At 44.5% G+C, this 18,840-nt stretch overlaps 1 protein-coding gene across 3 annotated transcripts in view; it reads left to right on the top strand.

Annotated features, from left to right (window-relative positions):
- Window positions 1-18,840, top strand: part of SYTL5 (synaptotagmin like 5) — a 150,549-nt gene that overhangs the window by 13,892 nt on the left and 117,817 nt on the right. Inside the window, exon 1 of one of the 3 annotated variants that reach the window (XM_075913249.1) lies at window positions 15,390-15,536. The exons of the other annotated variants lie outside the window; for them this stretch is intronic. The gene's annotated coding sequence lies outside the window, so the exon portion shown is untranslated. Of the gene's footprint in view, window positions 1-15,389; window positions 15,537-18,840 lie in introns of those variants that run through there. 3 annotated transcript variants of the gene reach the window in all.

Raw genomic sequence — 18,840 nt, 5'->3', positions numbered from 1 at the left:
GAATACTAATAGTGACTAATTTATTGTGTCACTGAAATACAGTAGACTTCTGAAAATCTGGCACCTTTGGGACCTAGGTGGTGCTGGATTATCAGATATGTCCGGAGTACCAGGAGGTACTATAAGGGGGCATACTCCCATCCCAATCTCCCTCCCTCCCCCCTTTATGCTTGGGTCCCGGAGCCGCTGGTACAGCTGTGCATCTCCCTCCAGGTGCTGGGGCAAATGCGCTGAGCGGCCAGCTTTTCAGTGAGCTGGCCGGGACGCTGTGCGCAACCCAATCCCGTTCCTCTCCCCTTCTGTTCCCCAGAGCCAAACACCTTCCCTCCCTACTGTCACCCAATCCATCTTCTCCCCCAACCTTATGTCTGGGTCCCGAAGCAGCTGCCTGTGCTTAGCGGCCGGCTGTTAGTATGTGCAGGCTGGACACTGTGTGTGCTGGGGAACATGAGCGGAATGGCGCAGGCTGTGAGTGGCTGACCTGAGCAGTTCCGGGTTCCAGTTCATGCCGGACTATCAGGAGTGCCGGACAACTGGATGCCGGACTATTAGAGTTTTACTGTAGTTACTTTTTCTGAATAATTTTAATGCACAGAAATGTTGAATAAGTAGTACTGTTTTAACTACAGTAGTCACATCTCAGAGCACAGTTAGGTTTGAAAGGGCATTTAAAAATAGTCTGAGTCTTTGGAGGGTTTGCACTTAAGACTGAAGTCTCCTATTTTGAGCCCTAAACGAAGGTACCACAACCAGCCTGGAATTGCTTCCCAAATTATGAATTGCCTTTCCAAAATGCCTGTCTTTTGTACTAAGGTAAGTGGAACAGTAATCCAAGGAAGGAACTGTTCTTGATGGGATATCAAGCTCATGATACCATCTACGTGTTTTGTTAGTCTTTAAAGTGCTCCTAGACTATTTGTGGTATTGATGAGACATCCATGGTCCACAGCATTTAATACAGTTCCCCTTGTTCAATTTGCTTTTAGCTTTGTTGTTTGCAGATGAAATCCCTCTCTCTTTCCCCTTGTGTTTTGTGATTCTGGTGTGTTCTCTGAGTAAAAGCTATGGGCTTTCCTATCCAGAGGTTGGCATCATTAATCTTAAATGGTCAGTGAACCCTGCCACTTGACTGACGTTACCAAGACAAAGCTGTTTATTGAGAAGTTGTAAAATTTCCCCATTCCTCCAACAATGTGTCTCCTTTCACTTGGGGGCGGTATTCTTCTAAGCAGCTGATTTTTTTGATTTTTTTTTTATTCTGCCTCCCCTCTGTTGCGAACAGTGCCGAAACTAGGTATTTTTGTGCCCAGGACAAAATATTAATTATGTGTCCCCTTTCCTTAGGTTAGCACGCACCATGCTCTTTACTTTTGCAGCATATTATTTTTACTTAGTGAGTCTTTGCACCCCTGATTACGATGCACCTGCCCTGCTCTTGTTGTGGCTCTGGTTGGGAATACCCATCGTGGTACTATTTACCCTTTTAGAGAAGTATTAATGTCAATCGAAGTTCAGCAGTTTCTCAATATAAAAATTAAGCAAAAGTTTTATATCCTTTGATGATGAAATGAAGGCCATCCTGCATAAGACCAATTGATTTCTTGAATTTCTAGCATAGTCTCAGATTTGAAATCTATTATATCCAAGCTCTTTTTTTTTAGTATGTTGTTCTAGAAGCAAAATAATTTCAGTCTATAAAATGCAATGCAGATACTGTTTAAGGTTAATTACTCTCATGTGCTCAAAGGCCAAAAATAATGAAAGAATATGATTTATCATCTTTTAATCTATGTTGCTCATCAGGTTGATGCATCCCATACAACACTTGCATGTGTTTTGATCCAACCTTTGCTTTTGGCATTTACAAAATCTCCTCTTTAGGCTCTTTCTATCTAGATACAGATGAAAGAACAAGCTGCAGCTCACAAAGAGTGGATTGTTCTAAGTAGTGTTCCAGGATCAAGTACAAAGGAATGGGAAGGGAAACAATAATTTCAAGACTCTCTGCCAACATGTTCTAATCCCAAGTTAGAATTTGATGTGGTTTTAAAGGAATCCAGATGTATATTTTATTCTGTTCTTCAGTACTATGATAGGGTATGTCTACACTACCCCGCTAGTTCGAACTAGCGGGGTAATGTATGCATACCGCACTTGCTAATGAAGCCCGGGATTTGAATTTCCCGGGCTTCATTAGCATAAGCGGGGAGCCGCCATTTTTAAATCCCCGCTGCTTCGAACCCCGTGCAGCGCGGCTACACGGGGCTCGAACTAGGTAGTTCGGACTAGGGTGCCTATTCCGAACTACCGGTACACCTCGTTTCACGAGGAGTAACGGTAGTTCGGAATAGGCACCTAGTCCGAACTACCTAGTTCGAGCCCCGTGTAGCCGCGCTGCACGGGGTTCGAAGCAGCGGGGATTTAAAAATGGCGGCTCCCCGCTTATGCTAATGAAGCCCGGGAAATTCAAATCCCGGGCTTCATTAGCAAGTGCGGTATGCATACATTACCCCGCTAGTTTGAACTAGTGTAGACATACCCTCAGGGATAATTAAATCCAGTGAGTCTCTTTCTCCTCTCATTTACATTAATTTTACACTGAACTCAATGGAGCTATGCCTGACTTATACAGGTGAAAGCTAACAGACAGAATCAGTAACTCAAAACGGGATCAGAACTAAGGACATGAATGAGTAACCAGGTAACCTGAGGAATGCTTGTTGCAGTGGCTGTAAAATAGTAGCAGTTACACACACTATTTAAATAAGCTTTATGTAGCAGAGCCTGCAGCATGTGTAGCCGCTAAGATTTTTAGTGGTTCCCCGGTTATCTTTTTAACCATCTTTTTATATCTCTAGTTACATCTTTGTACTGCCACCACAACACATGCACTCCTCGAGTTAGAACGATCTGACTTACGAACATTCGCACATACAACCAAAAGCTTGCCTGCAGCCCCAGGAGATCAGGTGAGAGGTGCAGGTGGGCGTGAGGGGCACAAGTGCTGGCCGGAGGAGCAGGGGATGGCTGCACAGCTGGTGGCTGGAGAGAAGTGGCACCCTGAAAGGGAATTCACTGCTTTTCTCTAGCTGCTGGCCCCTCAACTCCTTGGAGTGCTCCGTGCAGAACCTGGGGTGTCTGTGTGGCAGCTGGGGGATGCCCAGAAGTCCTCTTCAGAATCTCCATTTACCCTCCTCATCCTCCTCTATTTAAACTTGCCTTTTTTCAAGCACCAGCATTCAAGGTTTAATAAAAAGCTATTTCTACTATTTTTCATTGCAAATATACAGTATTTCAGTTACATGATGGCTTAAATAGGCTTTTGTGGGCCAGTCTAGGAACCAACCTACTGTTTATATCATTGTTTCTGTGGGAATATGTGTTCCGTGTTCCAAACAACAACTTACAAATGAACTTTTGGAACACAATCCATTTGTATTTTGGGGATTTCTTGTACTGGATTTACACAACCATTGTATGTTCCTTGTGTCGATGCATGTCCTCACCAGTTCTCGAACCAACTTAACTGCAACGGTGGAGCATTGTGCAACAGTTTCTTAAAGGCAGCAATATTTTTTGTAAGCAACTGAGTCAACCTAACTACATTGACTTAGAAATTATTAAGTTGGTGTAATGGGTAAGTTACATTGGTGGGAGCTACTTGTTAGTATACATGCTTACAGATTTAGGTTGACATATGCTGTATAATATAGCCCAGGATTCATGTTCATGGAGGAGGTGCATAGCTGTCAAGTGGATCAAGAGTATATTAGAACTCTCAGGCTATGTCTACACAGCCCCCATTTTGCGTAAAAAATATGGAAATGAGGCAAAGCGTGGAATATTGCACAATTATGCAAATGAGTTGTGGCAATATTCCACACTTTGCCTCATTTGCATATTTTTGTGCAAAATGGGGGCAGTGTAGACATAGCTTCAAGGTTTAATATCCAAGTTTAATTGTGGTTTGTGTCAAGATCAGAGCTGAAGTCTTCATGAGCAAAAGAAGGTTTTTTTAAAAACCTGCTTGACATTAATATGCAAGTTTAAATTGTTATTAATATTAACTATGTAAATATATATTGTAAGACCAAGTTTCTTGCCTGAGGACGAGCTGACATTCCATTACTACTCTTACATAAAACACTATGAGAGAAACCTACGAGATCTGTCTTGTCATTATTACTGATATTCTTTGGCCTTGATGTGTGATCCTACCATGAGTGTTGTTTCCATGCAATTTTGTGTTCTTGTAACCATGGAGAAAATATTAAAAAACTGCAAATTAAAATAATATACAGTATGCAGTAGTAAAGTGGATCTATGTGTGAGGATAAAGAGAAAATAAAGATTATATGAGGCCTAGAAAGCAGTGTATTATATAACATTTATGGAGAGAAAATATCAGAATTTTTTCTTTTTATGGAAACTCAAGGAAATAAATTAATATTAACCTTCTCATCTCTCTCTCTATCAATAATAATATGTGGTGAAGGAGAATCTATTTTTGCTTTTCTAAATTTGCTTCCTTCCCTGTGGATTACATGATTTATGAACTATTACTTAATGTTTTATATGGCTTGCTAAGTGGTGATTTTGGGCAAATGAGTGGCAGCAGCACATCCCAAGATGCGTCTAGACTACAGGGTTTTTTCGGAAAAACAGCTGTTTTTCCTAAAAAACTTCACTAACGTCCACACCGCTATTGCATTCTTTTGAAAGAAAAACGAAAGAACACAGGGGTTTTTCCAACATTGGTAAACCTCATTCTACAAGGAAGAATGCATTTTCCGAAAGAGCTCTTTCAGAAAAAGGCCTGTGTGGACGTGGAAGAGGGAATTTGTTCGAAAGAAGAGGTTTCCAGGAAATAGCACAGGTGCCCTGGTGGACAGTCCATCCACACTAATCACAGCTCTAGTTCCTGTCTCTTGCCAGCTCTTAAAGCTACTGGCACCCTGGAGTAGCCTTGTGGCAGGAAGCCAGCCTTGCAATAGCACCCTGACCACGTGGCTTGAGTGTTAAAGGCCTGCTGACCCACGACGCAGCCACAAGCCCCCCAAAACCCTCATGGCCCGCACAGGGGGCAGCACCAGGACTCCGAGGACTCATCCAGGAGCACCAAATGCTGGGTGCCTTCCTGGACCAGGGCGGAGATCCTGTCCCTCCTGGAGTTGTGGGGGAGGAGGAAACAATGCAGGATCTCCGCTTCCAGAGGTGAAATGCCTACATTTATGGCCTGATGGCCGAAGCTCTGGCCCAGAGGGGACACCACGCCTGCACGCTGGACCAAGTATGTAGCAAGGTCAAGAAGCTATGCTAAGGCTATGCAAAGGCCAAGGAGTGTAGCTCTCGCTCTGGGGCAGGACCCCACTCCTGCCCCTATGAAGAGCTGCACCAGATCCTGGGGAACTTGGATGTGTAGACACCAGAGCTCCCCTGGCCAGAGCTCCTTGAGGAGGACAACGACGAGGAACAACAGCTGCAGGAAGAGGAGGACATTGGCAGCATTGTCACCCTCAGCCTGGAGCCGATACCCCAGGCCCAGTAGATCTCCCAGGCTGAGGCCAGGGAGGGATCATCAGGTGAGTGCTCTCATTTTGTCAGACACACACAGGGTGGGAGAGGCGGGCTCAGAGGGGATGGGATGCAATCGTTGTTCGGCATGCTTGGCCTGGACAGCGTGCAGCTGTCCATGCATGTGCAAGCATGTGCAGTGGCAGTGTGCACCACGTGGTATCAGGAGCCAGCCCTTGAACACACAAAGGCTGTTGCTCACAGCCTGGGGGGGAGGCCACGCAGACGTCTGACCCCTGGGAGGGATGTCCTCCTCCCGCCAGCCACTGCTGGAAGCAGGCTGGGCACAAGGGCGCACGCAGCATGACCCCACACAGACCAAGGAGTGCCGCACAGAGCACATGGTCATGCCTGCATGCGTGAGGCACCATCTGCTCCCATGGGCAGCGCTGCCAGATGCAGGTGTATGTGCGGGCCACAAGGAGGGCCAGGCTGCTCCAGGCCCCTCTCTCGCACATGGGATTCCACTGTGGTGGGACACTTCCCTGGCCTGTTTGTCTATGGGGGGCAGAGGGGAGGCTGGAAAGTGGGCAGGATGGTCCCCTAGGAACCTTGGAGCCCCTATGAGGCAGGGCCTGCTGTGCATGCCACACATGGCCTTGCTCTCCGGATATCAGTATCCCCTGTTCCAAGAACGGTTGCTCCGTACTCACATAGGAGGGCACGGCTTCAGGGATAGTGTCTGCATGGACGACTGACCGCCTCTCCCTCTTGTCCTGCACAGCCTGGACCAGCTGTCACTGAAGGGCGATCCACGCTATCACAGGCAGCCGCCCAAAGCTGGGGGAACCACAAGCGCTGGAGGCTCCATGAAGACCTCGTGAAAGAGCACGTTGCAGTCCTGCGTGACATGCAGCAAACCCTGGCCCAAAAGGTACGCGATGACGCCAAGTGGTGCAATCGCATGTGGGACCAGCTCGTGCAGCAAGGGCGAAAACATGTGCTACCAAGTGTGAAGTGATGGCATACCCGGGTCCTGTCACCGCTCCCGCTCTTCCAAAAAAGCTTCCTTCAAAAGAAGCTTGCAGTCTAGAGATACCCCCAGTGAGAAAAAATGAAAGGAGGGTAGTAAGAGCTAAGAGCTTGTGCGCTGCAATCTAGAGAGAATGTCTAGACTTCCACTTCCTGATGCATACCTATTTTTCAGGCTTATAGATCTTGTATATCTGCACCTTCCTTCTATATTTTTAAAGTGGTCTACAGAGAAGGAGGGTTTGCTTTAAGATTACCTGGCAATAGAGTGATATGGAAAGGATACTCTATAGCTCGGATGTCACAACCTCCACTATCCATGTTTATTCTAATTTAATTTGACTAGTGCAGAGTATAAAAGGCCTAATCCTGAAGTCAACGAGAGATATTCCATTAACTTTGTTTGCCTTTGGGTAAGACTTTTATGCAAACATGCCGAACTTGCCTGCTAGCCTGGTTACAGACAAGTTTAAGCTTGTATATAAACAATTCCATGATTCTGACCCTATTCGTCAGATCTTCCTTTCCTGTAAATACCTGCTAGACTTCAGACGTTAGTTTTAATAATTGAGTAGATGATCTTCTCACCTCAAAGCTGCAGCATTCTGACTCTGAAAGTGGATTTTGCTTTAGCACATTAAGATGATTTTCAGTTACTAAGGTTGACAATGCTGGAAGATACTTTTTACAACCTCTTCGTGTCAAGAAACTTAAATGAGTGGTATAATGCAAGCAGGCCAAGTAGCAATACTGTTAAGGGGAGGGATAATGTTCAATGACAGTTTGTGATATTTCTGAAATTTACTAGAAAAAAATGGAATTTTTAACTCCCTTCACCTCAGAAGGATTTTACCTGAGCAGGGTCCCCTGTGGCTTCTGCAAAAGAAGAGAACACTTTATTGATAATGTGCTAAGCTGCCTATGCAGCAGCCTGATTCTTCGTACCTCCTGGTACCTTGGATGTATCTTCTCCCTGGCCATTGTGACCCAGTGTTGAACTGAGATGCTGGGTCGCAGAGATGCTAGGAACTGAATTGAACCCTTGAGGTTAGAGAAGATGTTAATCAGCATAATTCTAACTTCCCATCTCCTCATTGACTTTCCTTGAGCCATATCCACTTACACCAGCCGAGGAACTGACCCTCAGTAATCAAAGCAATTGAGTGGAATTCATCTTTTTGAGTGGATTCTTATTAAGACTGCCATAAAGAACTGTTGTGCAGGATTTGGCAGAAGTCCTCGTTGGTAGGCTTGGGGGACTCCAATTAAAGGGTTATTTTTCTCCTTCACAGAGAGAAACTTCAGCCAATATGATGATAAAACTGCACTTTTAACATCTGTTAATCAAAACTCAAACCATGTGAAACTGACCTGGGCAGATTTTAATGACAAACTTAAAAGTCGCTATAGGTTTTCCAAAGTTCCTGTAACTTGCTGGGGTGACACTGGGTGAAACTTAGTAGTTTTTCTGTGGGGTTTAATTATTAGGTTTTTCAAAACTGAGCATTGTATTGGGTGAGGCTTGGGCATGTTGCAAAAACTGATGTGAAACAACACTGAAGAAAACTTTCTCACAATTCCCCTGCAGAACTGCTCACAACCCATTATATCTGGAGTCATTTCAATCTGTAGTGCAAAAGTTTTTCAATATACTATTCTACTCCAATTGAGGTACTACTATTATTTATATAGCATCGTAAGCAGAAACAATTAGGCACAGTAGGATGGCTGAACACTATTGTATTATACATTTCCTGCCCTGTATGACTGTCAGTGTGGGCTCATGACAGCGTATAGAGAAATACTGTGACAAAAACAGAGGTTACAAGCTGCCTGCAACTGGGAAAGAGCAAGAAGTAAAAAAACCAAAAAGACGAGAACAGCATGGAAGATTTATATTTACCTTATTATAACCCATATTACTGCAGCTTTTCATAGTCTAGATCAGGGATGGGCAATAAAAGGCCCCCAGTTTGCCAGGATTAGGCCCTGGTGGGCTGCTAGATGCTTTATTTACCTACATGTCTGCAGGTATGGCTGCTTGCCACTCCCATTGTCCGCAGATCATCATTCCTGGTCAATATGAGCTGTGGGAAGCAGTGGTCCAGCCCATGGTACTTCCTGCAGCTCCCATTGGCTGGGATTGGCAAACCATGGCCAATGGGACCTGCATGTGGCTGAACCTGTGGATGCACAGGTAAATAAAGCATCCAACGGCTGCTCATAGCCCACCCCAGTCTAGGTAAAGATGAGCTCAGATGACTTTTTTCCTTCTTTTTTTACCTAAGGGAACAGTATTTTAACTGTGCCTGTAACTTGAATGTGGTTGTTTATGCGGGGACATGGGTGCTGACGGATTGCACCTGAAAAATCTTTACCATAAGGACAGTAAGACAATGGGAGGAGTGGGCTGGAGATATTCTAGGTGGCATAGTTTGCAATGTTTATAGTTAAGCTTGCCCGACACATCTTATTATAAGACCCTGTTTTCAGTTGCTTATGACTTTACTATGCTTAAAAGTTTGAATTTTTCGGTGTCAGATGTCTGGGCTGACATTTTTGTAGAAGTTTCATTTAATGTAGTTCAGCAGTTTATGAGAATGAGGTCAAAGGGGAAAATATCTTATTTTCCCATGTTTCAGAACAAATTATGCTGTTTCATTAGAGGATCTAGTGCAGTGGTGGGCACCTGCAGCCCGTGGGCCACATGTGGTCCCTTAGGACTCCATCTGCGGCCCTCCTGCCTGCCCTCCCTCCCACATACCTGTTGTGCAGTAGGGCACTGAAGTCCCGCACTTCATACTCCTTCCCCTTCCTCCCAGTACTTCAGAGCTCCATGAATCTGCTGATTTGTGCTCCATCCCTCTTCCTCCCAGAGCTGCTCCAACAGTGCTGGAAGTAGGGTTGCTAGGTGTCCGGTTTTGAACCAGACAGTCCAGTATTTGAGCTTTCTGTTCGGGAAACAAACTGAGAAAATATAAATGTCCGGTATGTTCTAAATAAGATGTAATGTAGATTGTGATGTAATGTCAAGCATGTCCCTTACTTTGGGTGAAACCATCTGGCAACCCTAGCTGGAAGGGAGGAAGAGAAGTAGGAAGTCTGAGGTTTTAGTGCCCGAGAGGCATGGAGGGGAGGGCAGGGGAGCAGAGCAGACAGCGAGGGGGCTGCTCCAGCCCACTGAGATGGAGGGCCTATTCGTGGTTACCCATTTCTGCTCTAGAGCTTCCTTTTACTTTGGATCAGGGATTTTAAATTTTCCAGGGAGTCTCCCTAATGTCAGGAATGTTTCCTGTTTTAAAAGTTCACACACGTTTTGTCAAGGCAAGAGCTCCAGAAATCTGTTTGCTTGTGCATAGTAGAGACTTGTTAGAGTTTGGCAGTTCAAATTTGGTAAAGATTCCACCTTAACTGAACTTCATCCCCTGCTCCTACTGCTGATCAAACTCTACATGAGCAATCCCCTTAGAGCAGAGATTCTCAAAGTGTGGTCTGCAGGTGCAGGCTTAGGGCTCCCTCCCTCCCCACAGTGGGGAGGCTGTGCTGGTTCTCCAGCCCATGCCCACTTTGGCTAGGGGAACTATAGCACAGGAAACTCCTCGCCTGGAGGCTTTCCCTACTGCTCCCAATAGCCAGAATCACGGCCAATGGGAAAAGCGAGAGTGGAGGGACGGTGTCTAAGAGCAGTAGGAGGCACAGAGCCAGGTAAGTGTCCCCTATCCCCATCATGCCCCATAACAATGGGGTGTGTGTGTGTGTATGTGCTGCCAGCCTCACTTATACTTAGGTTTTGAATGATTAGATTTATATCAGTAAGCAGAGCATCTGACAGCCATGCCAGGACCTTGAGCAAAGGGCGGAGGGACGACTCTGCACTTCCAGTGGGGGTGGGGAGGTCAACTCTCGGCACCACCTTCAGCATGCTTTGCTGCCCCTTTCCCAGCCCTTAGTACTGCCCAGAGTACACCGCACAGCATTCCAGTGACGATTTAAAGGGCAGTAGAGGCAGCTGTGAACTCTGGGCCCTTTAGAATTGCCGGGCCCCAAGGCAAATCACCTTTTTAAGGCTGATTTGTGTCCTGGAAGGTAACAGGAGATCTGTGTGTGTGTGTGCCTAGCCTGAGAGGTCCGCTATCAAGGACACAGTTTGTTTTCTGTGTTTTTTGTTTGTTTTTCAAGCTCTCTTGAGCTAAAAAAGCTTGGGGTACCCTGTGGAAAGAATCTCAAGTGTTTCTTCCTGTGTTTTTTTTTTTTTAGGGATTAAATCACTAGATGGTGGCAGCTACCTCTCAAAGTGTATGAATCTGTGACTTGGGGGAGTTTTTTAAGCAGAGCCTATTAAGGCAAGGTATTTAAAGTCTCTTGTAGGCCCTCACCTTCTGCACTCAGCGTGCCAGAATGGGGAACAGCCCTGACAGTTGTCCATCAATATTATATAACAATTGATTTCTGCCAAGGCTATTTATAATCAAAGGTGAAAAAGGGATTTTGCATGGGGCTTTATTTTCTAGCTATGGAGAGCAGACAGAGGTGTATAAGGTTTCACTGTTAGATATTTAGCTTACCTGTACCATTACTATAGCATCTGACAGTCTTGGCTGTGTGTGTGTATGCATGTATGTATGTGTGTGTGTGAATATATATGCTATTATCTTCATTTTGTGGGTGGGGAACTGAGATCCAAAGTGATTTTTGTCCCAAGAGCTGACAGTGGAGTGGGATTTAAATCAGCATCTCCAAAGTTTCAAGCAAGTATGCCAGTTACTGGACTCTTTTTTTTTTTTCTGATAAGTTCCAATTGTGTAGCAATAGAGTGTTGAATGACCATTTATGATTGGAATGGATCACAGAAAAAGAGTATTTTAAGGAGCTTTTCAAGAAGAATCAGAGACTTTACATTGATACTATGTGTGTTCTATGAGTTAAATTTTTAAAATCTGTCTGTAATTTACTGAGAAACCACAAATTATTTGTGATTTTAAAGTGACAAACTAGAAAAAATGTTAAACTTGTTTGCTCTTGAATGAATTGCAGTAATCATTGCGTGTTGTTATGGGAGAGCCTGAATGGTTTGGAAAAATTATTAGAATTTCAAAGAGCTCCGAATAAATGAAGTGCCAGCTTTCAGATGTGCTAATCTTGAGGAAGAAGTAAGACTGGAAGAAATCAGTATAATTCCCTGGGATATTATGCAGGTCTTTATTAAAATGGCCAAGAAATATGCTAGACAGAGTGTTTCAAAGAAGGCTGAACAAGGAGCCACCTAAAGAGGAGGCAAACATCTAGGTGTCTTGATATCAATTCAGACACTCCAATTAAGAAAGATCATTCAAGCCATCAAATCCTTAAAAAAATGGGAAAGCTCCTGGCAAAAATAACTTGAATGCAGAATTCTTCAACGTAAGTCCCGAGTTAGCAGCATCTCTCCAGCCCCTCTATTTACATCAGTCTGGGAAAGGGAAAAAGTGCTAGGTAAGTGGACCAGTGGGGTTATAGTGAAAATACCAAAGAAAGGAACTCTCTAGGACTGCAGTAATTGATATGGTATCACACTTTTATCTGTGGCTCTGTCTACACTATAGAGTGTAACCCGAAAAAACTCTGCTGTGTCCAGGAGGGAAGCTATCCACTTTTTCGGATCAGTTTCCAAAAAAAAAAAAAAAAAAAAAAAAAGCATGCTCTTTCAGAAGCTCTCTGTTTCTCATTTTATGAGGAATAAGGGCTCTTCTGAAAGAGGAGGTTTTTCCCACACTTGGTCCTGTATAGATGGGCCAAATGTCAGAAAAGCCTCTTCTGAAAAAAGAATCGGAAAAAGGTACACAAATTGTGAACCACAATTTGCGTACCTTTTTCTAAAAATAGCCTGCAGTGTAGACATAGCCTGGGACCAGCAAAGTATTGTGTAAAATCATAGTCCCGCTTATATCAGAGGCAGTTGATAGCAATCTCAGAAAAGAGCAAGCTGGTTTTTGGAAAGGGCGTGGATGCACAGACCAAATCTTTACTCCATGAAACATAACAGAACAATGCTTGGAATGGCAATGGCAACTCTACATAAACTTCATAGACTTTGAGAAGGCTTTTGACTGCTTTCATAGGACCAGCATATGCATAGCACAGCAGTCATATACATGCAGTGTAGATCATGCAACTTTTACATGCAGCATGAGCTCAGTTTTGAAGTCAAAACAGGAGTAAGTTTCGAGTGTATAATGTCTACAAGCCTTTTCACATTGCCATTGCTTGGGTAATGCAGCATACGACATCAGACATGCCAAGAGACATTTCATGGACACCTTTCTGTGACGGGCCAGCCCCGTCACTAGCGCCGGCAGCTTGCACCGCGAGCGGAAAGCTGGAGGAGCGCCGGCTGTATTGCCGCGCATGCGCAGCAAGCCGGGGTCCGCTTTTAAATGCGGTGCCGGCACACCTGGGGGGGAGGACCGACCCACGGGCGGAAGACAGCAGCCGCCGGCGGAAGGCCTGGGCCAGAGACGCTGAGGAGGGGGCGCGGAGGTCTCGGGGGCCGTCGACGAACCCCGCTGGGGGTGTCCGCGGCAGACAGGCCCAGGAGTGTCCAGACGACCTTCCGACGCCCGGAGGAGCGAACTGAGGATGGCTGGGCAGAACTCGCACCGGAGCTGGCCCCACCCCAACCGCTGAGGAGCCAACAGGTGACGTGGGACCCCAGGGTGGTGAACCTGCCTGAGGTGGGTCCCCCGGACCAGAGGGAGCTGTACTGGGTGGACCGCGTAGACCCGGCAGGTGGAAGGCCCCAGGGTCTAAGTAGGGGGGTTCCAGCCATAACGGGAGTGATCCCGGCATAAGGGAACCTTACTACGCCCTATTGGCCGAGAGTAAAGGGGAAAGGGGTAGTGGGGAGCCCCTCCGTGGAGTGAACGCGGGCAAGCCCTACCCCACAAACCGTTCGGGACTAGGGAAGGGGTGGGTGTCCTCCACCCCCCCCTCCCTTTACACTTTCTTATTCCTTGAAAACAGAATTCACAGATGATCTCTTTCTCTCCCATCCCATACCGGACACCATACAAGAAAAAGCAACTAGACTTAACACATTCAAGCCAGCAAATTGGACTGAAAATCAGCCGCAGTAAGACAAATACCACGACCTTTAATATTTCCTCACCACCATCAGTTTAGATAGAGGATTGTTTTCTCAGCAATATAGAAACATTTACGTGATGGGCAGCATGATCAGCCAAGAAAGAGGAATAAGCCATGACACCTGAAACAAAATCAGTAAAGTCAGGACCACCTTCAGGAGCTTAAATACAGTCTGGTAATCTTCAAAATAAACCACCAAAACCAAACTGAAGATTCTGCTTTGAGAGATGCCCCCGTGGGTGCTTCATTCTTGGTCTTGGTGCTATCTAAGCGCCTTTGATTAGAGAGTTTCATAGCAGTACCCTGCAGGCAACGTGTGCTCTGTTGTAAGTTGAAGTAGCACGTGTGCTGCTGGCATCCTCAATTCCTTTTCAACCATTCCCGGTCTGGCACAGACTTCTGCAGTCCTCTAGAACAGTGGTTCTCCGACTTTTTGGCCCATGGACCACCTATCTCATAAGAACATAAGAAAATGTGTTCTTATGTTCACCTACCTACCTGCAGATGGGCTGACCACAAATACTATGTACCATCCAAGGGGCTGGAATTTTTATTTACACACCCAGCTCCAAACTCACTGGTAGTCAAGGCAGTGCTTCAGTGTGGCTCACAGCAGCGTTTCAGATCCACCCAATTCATCTGACGAAGTGGGTTTTACCCATGAAAGCTCATGATCCTATATATTTTTGTTAGTCTCTAAGGTACCACAGGACTACTCATTGCATTTAAACCTTGGTTTAGGAAGTGAAATTTGCATATGAATTTCAGCTCAGCAGTTTCTCATAGCAGTCTGTTTTTTAACTGCTCCCTCCTCCCCCTTGGAGCTTTTGGCCATAGGGCTTCTATGTGTGGGGGATGTTTTGGGGGTCTCTATATCTAATACACCTTAAGCAAGGGACTTTTTTTTTCACACAGCCTCCAGTGCAATGGAGCTTCCCTCATGTGTGGGGTATCTGAGTGCTTCTTTAATAGAAATAGGCAGAATACATGCACATTTATGTATAACCCATCAAGATGTACCTTGAATAATAATAAATTGGTGGGTCAGAAGATTGTTCTGAACTCTGTCAAGCTAACCACAAAGGTTGAATATGAACTAGACTGAGATCACCAATTCATTTCACATTGGCTAGTGAACAAGCTACCATTTTTGTACAAGTTGAACATCTTTAGTACAGCACCGTTGGGACCTGACTGTTGCCGAACCAGAGAATTTGCTGAACCACGGGAGGTCAGTGTTGTCTAGCAGCATTGCCAACACTTCCACTGCTTACTGAGCTCTGGGGTGTTTTGGGGTAAATTAGAGCTAAATAATAGCAGAACACTGAGAGCCAAGAAACTTTATGAGACTGCAGGAAACTTGGTTACACCCATGATAAGTGACCATCTGGCTAACTAAACCCATGGATGTTGCTGGACCAGAGAATGCTGGACTAGAACATTTCAACCTGTATTACATTTAAAACTACATATAGCTGATGGTATCTTAACAAAAATGTTGCTTGAAGCATGAATAATTTAGACAAAATTCCTTCATCATTTTTCCATGATTTATTGCTCTCATATTTCAATGGTAGAAAATAAATGGTAATTCTTTTTGAGTGAGTGAATTTTACCTAAAACCCCCTAAGCACTGATTTAATGTTTAAAAAGAAAAGTTAAACTGCCACTATTTTTCATTTCAGGGAATATTCTTCCCTGCTTGAATACCACATGTTTTCTTTAACACAGGAAGAACCGAACACCTTACAGAGGATGTTTTATGCAAACAGCCTTGTGTCCTGTGGACTCTCTGCAAATGTTTGAATTCACACTGTGTTTGACCTATGGGATGGCATGATTCACCACAGAGTTGCACGATCAAACAGGTTGCTAAACAATTATGAATTAAATTAAGGGGATAGCTCTTCTATCCTCTATCCTGTATTATTTTGTAACATACTGTGCTGGTATTTTGCAAGAATATACAATGCAATATAAATAATTCTGTCTAAAACCTAATCTGAGGGAAGTGGGGGATGGAAACTTTTACTGGAAATCAATGCATAGTCAGTGGAAAGTAATAAGAGGGAATTCCTAGTTTGCCTCATTAGGGGTGTGTCTAGACTACAGAGTTTTGTCGACAAAAGTGGACTTTTGTCGACAAAACTATACCTGCGTCTACACTACCGCTGAGTTCTGTCGACATAACGTCGACAGAACTCAGCAGTTTTGTCGACGCTGGTAAACCTCATTTTACGAGGCATAACGCCTTCTGTCGACAGAGTTCTGTCGACAGAAGGTGTTATTGCATGTAAACTGCCCTTGCGTCTACACTGCCATGTCGACAAAGCAGCTTGCTTTGTCGACAGAACTGAATGTAGTGTAGATGCTCTTTGTCGACAGAAGCTTTGTCGACAGTATCTGTTGACAAAACTCTGTAGTCTAGACGTACCCTTAGGGGTGGAAGGTAGTGGCCTATAGGATGGGATACTAACTCTATTTACCCAACTGCAGTTTTTCAGTATAATGCTGAAACTCCATTACTGGCTCTGCTGTGAAATTTGGCAGCTTTTGTTGTACCAACTAGAGGCTGTGAGAGAGAAAGCATTGGAAATACACTTTTGCCTAATGTAGCAAGTTAAAATAAGATTTAATGTCTGTTAACCCTGAATTATTTTTACAGAGAAAGTAAGTGTTGATCATAGGCAACAAATGATCTTTAAGTCATTGATTTTTAAGGCCAGGAGGGACCATTATCATGATTTAGTCTGACCTCCTGTACAATTCGAGCTATAGAACTTTGATGTAATTTTGATATAAATAAATCTACCTTTGATTTAAAAATTGCCAGTGATGGAAAATTTATCACAATCTTGGCAAGTTGTTCCAGTGGTTATTTAACTCTGTTAAAATTTTGTCTTCTTTGCAATCTGAATTTGTCTAGTTTTAGCTTCCAGCTGTTGGATCATGTTATACCTTTTATTTTGAAGTTCACTTGTGTTCCCAAGAGATAGTGAAAAAAATCAACATTAATGGTTTAGCGATGGTTCCAACTCTTTTTTAAACTTGTGGCTGCAACAAGTTATTTTGACCTGCTGATATAAAAATGTATAACTTGAGTAGCTGCTTTTTAATATCCTCCTGAGCTACTAGTGAAATGGAAAGAGTATTACAGTAAACTTCCGATAATCCGGCACCTTTAGGACCCAGGGGGTGCCGAATTATCAGATATGTTGGACTATCAGAAGGGGGGGCTATGAGGAGTCTGGAGTGGGGTGGGAGGAGATGTCACCCCAGACCCCTCATAGCCCCCCCTTACGATAGTCCAGCTCTGCCCCAGGCGTCCCTGGTTCAGCTGCTGCTGGTCAGTTTCAGCAGCAGCTAAATCGGGGATGCCTGCAATAGAGCAGCTGGGGTGCTGCCGGGTTGGTCCCACAGTGCCAAGGGGCGGCGCTAAGGCACCAACCCAGCAGCACTCCAGGTGCTCTTGGGGACGCCTGGGACAGAGCAGCTGGGGTACTGCCCCGTTGGTCCTGTAGCGCTGCCCCTCGGTGCTGCGGGACCAACCCAGCAGCACCCTGGCTGCTCTTGGGGACACCTGGGGCAGAGCAGCTGGAGTGCTGCCGGGTTGGTCCCGCAGCGCCAAAGGACGGCGCTGCGGGACCAACCCGGCAGGACCCCAGCTGCTCTGCCCCAGGGATCCCCGATTCAGCCGCTGTTCTTTTCTCAGTTGCTTTAAAACACCTAGCAACCAAATATGCTTTACTAGCTATATCTTCTTGTTTTGTTAATAAACTCACCTTTTTAAAAGAATATGATTTGATTTGTCTGTCCTAGAAGGTAAGAGGAGCTCTTTGCATGTATGCATGCCTAAAACTGAGAAATCAGCTATCCGAGATTGCAGTTTTTCTCTCTCTTTTTTAAGCTCTGTTGTGGTAAAATAGCTTGGGATATCTCCCTGGAAGAAGTGCCCAAGTGCTTTCTTCATGGGTTCAAGAAGAAAGTTTTCCCCCCCTCACTTGGGTGGTGGCAGCTGTCTCCCCAGGCCACGTAATCTGTGACCTTGGGGAGCTTATAAACAGAAGCCTATAGAGGAAAGGTATTTTAAGGCCTCTTGCGGGCTTCCACTTCTGCACTCAGAGTGGGCAAAAGCCTTGACAACCACAATAACATTTTCTAGAATAAAATGCAATTTATTTTTGGTCAGTGCATGGAGATTAATCTATAATTGCACATGTAAGGAATTTCATTAAAATTGAAATTTATTCTCAGTATAGTAGTAACAGTTCAATGGCTTATTTTTGTGCATGCAACTAATGAGCCACTCATATTATCATGTTTAACTGCTGGATATATATTTCTAAATTACCTGACCTGGTTTATAATACTCATTTTGTGTATAAGTAATCCTAATTTTTTTCTATAAAATAGCTCTAAATTTCTTTGTAATAGTTCCACATTTTCCCCGTCTCTTAAAAGAACAATTTTAGCTATCTTTAATGTCTTTCAAAGCAAAGTAATGTAGCAACTGTATAGCAAATGAAAGTCAATTGAGCAATGGAAATGAGCAGCTGTATCTACTGTATTATTCTGCTTTTAAACACGCATTTGAGGGAATGGTTTCGTATTTCAGATTAGGCTCAGGTGCATTGTTGGAATTAAATGAATATGTATTATTTGGCTGCTTCCAACTTCTTTTCAACTTGGGTTTGCCTGGGGTCTTGAACTCGTGTGCCAAATAGCTATTCCAGAAATGAGTTTGGTCATTCATTGCTTCACTTTCAGAGTTGTGTTTATATTTGTGTGTATAAAACATATTTTAAATCTGCTTTTCCTGTATCAACTTGGGGATTTTGTTTTTAGAAAGTTCCCTATGTATTTTTTGTTACACATCTAACCCTAAAGAATTTTATAGTCCAGGGACCCAGTTTTTAGAGGTGCCGTGTGCTTGCAATTCTAAACTCAAGGGCTGGGTCTACATTGGCAACATTTTGCGTAAAAGCAGCTGCTTTTGCGCAAAATCTTGCCGCCTGTCTACACTGGCCGCGAGTATTTGCGCAAGAACACTGATGTTCTACTGTATGAAATCAGTGCTTCTTGCACAAATACTCTGACGCTCCCGCTCAGGGATAAGTCCTCTTGCGCAAGTGTTCTGGGCCTGCCTTTCTGCTCTGGGTGATACAACTGGCA

Source organism: Pelodiscus sinensis, chromosome 1 (assembly GCF_049634645.1).
Source record: "Pelodiscus sinensis isolate JC-2024 chromosome 1, ASM4963464v1, whole genome shotgun sequence".
In the NCBI taxonomy this organism is placed as follows: Eukaryota; Metazoa; Chordata; order Testudines; family Trionychidae; genus Pelodiscus; species Pelodiscus sinensis.
The sequence above is the reverse complement of the archived record's forward strand: the minus strand, read 5'-3'. Positions and strand labels throughout refer to the sequence as shown.